This window comes from Ranitomeya imitator, chromosome 2 (genome assembly GCF_032444005.1).
Source record: "Ranitomeya imitator isolate aRanImi1 chromosome 2, aRanImi1.pri, whole genome shotgun sequence".
NCBI classification, from domain to species: Eukaryota; Metazoa; Chordata; class Amphibia; order Anura; family Dendrobatidae; genus Ranitomeya; species Ranitomeya imitator.
In genome coordinates, this window is record NC_091283.1 from 665485528 (window position 1) to 665487403 (window position 1876).

The following is a 1876-nucleotide window of genomic DNA, read 5'->3' on the forward strand; positions in this document are numbered from 1 at the left end:
TTTTTTTTTCTTTTATGTACTATGCTATAACTGTCATGTGCTGTACCATGTGTCAGACTCTTGAACTTTGACACTGTCCGACATGTGATTTCCTTTTTTGGCTTCAGATTTGAATGCTGCATCTATTTAAACAATGTGGAGTGTGATTGTACACCTATAGCTTTTCCTGAAGAAAAAGTCCTATTGACTTCAAAACGCGTTGAGTAATTAAACCATCATCTTTATTTCAAAATTGTGTGACCGGAGATTTTATACAGCAGCGCAGGCATCATCCACAAATTTTGTCAGTTCAATACTATGACTTGGTCACCGGTTTGACCAGTGGAGCTGCAGCAGCTATCAAGTCTGATGAGTTTCCATGTGCTAGTGCAGGGGTCCCCAACTCCAGTCCTCAAGGCCCACCAACATGTCATGTTTTCAGGATTTCCTTAGTCTTGCCCAGGTAATAATTGCATCACCTGTGCAATGCAAAGGAAATCCTGAAAACATGACCTGTTGGTGGGCCTTGAGGACTGGAGTTGGGGACCTCTGTGCTAGTGTAAAGATATATCAGGTGAGTGCAATCTGATTTCCTATCCATCGGATAACACCCTATTCGTGCTACTCTCTCCTCCATTATTCCTTATAGATATCGATTTAACACAGTGGTAACACAGTGACACTAACACACAACCAGAAAAAAAGAGATAACCACTAAAATTAATATAAAAATAATTCACTTTTTATAAGTTCATATTAAAAATATAAAAATCCCACCAGCCCACATAATACCCTTTCTTCCCACATCAAGCAAAAATAGCAGCATGCAGTGGATGGTTCAGTAAATTTTGCTTTTGCCATGCCCCACACCACTCCATTACACCGGTTATCCAGGATTCATTTTTATTTGCCCATAAACCGGCGGATATAGAATATAACAAACATGCCAATACTTTCCCCAGGTCCAGTGCTGCTTCTCCATTGCTACTCCCATCTTTGTTGACAGGCTGCAGTAGTGACATCACAACTACAGTGCATGTGACTACTGCTACTAACCACTAAGATTAGCGTTCATGAACAGGTAAGGCCCCACACACTTTGTGTTGGTTGAACAATTCTTTTGACGAGCCACTATCTCTGTGAGCTCCACCTGGCACTGGAACACTCATCTTTGTCATGTGCTCCTGTGTTCTCTATGAGAGAGTCACTGCTAGACTTCTCTAAACTCATCTGTCCTCCTGCAGATTCTTCGGTCTACCTGCTCTTTTGACAGCATCTTATTTCGTGGAGAAGAAAAAATGAACAGCTACTGGAAATCTAAAAGGCCGTATCCTTGTCTACACCAAACTAAATCTTAGGTTGGAGGGTTGGGAGGCACCAGACACAAACTGTTGGACAATCATGTAAAAATTGGATTTGGCCTACTTTTGTGTAATGTGTATGTGAGCCTGTCCACAACACAAGACCATTGAGCCCAGAGATAGGTCACATGTACTGTAGTTATCATGATGTCACCTCTCTTAAACAAAAGCCAAGGAAATTTTGGAGAGCTGGCACTGGAGTGGGGGTGGGTGAGTATGCATTAGGGATTGTGAATATGCATTTTTTTTATACAGACAATTGACCTTGGGCCAATATTTTGATCAAACGGACCCTGTGCAAAAAGTGTATGTGCTACCTTCCCTTCCTTCCCTTAAAGTGAACCCTGTCGGCAGGATTGTGCTTGGTAAACTATAGACAGTGTCAGGTTGGCACCGTTATACTGATTAAAATGATACCTTGGTTATGAAATCCGTCTTGTGGTTGTTTAATCTGTATTTGTAGTTTTCAGTTAATGAGATTCTTGTGCTCGGGGCAGCCGGTGTGATGGTCTTCATGTGGTGCGCTGATTACATAT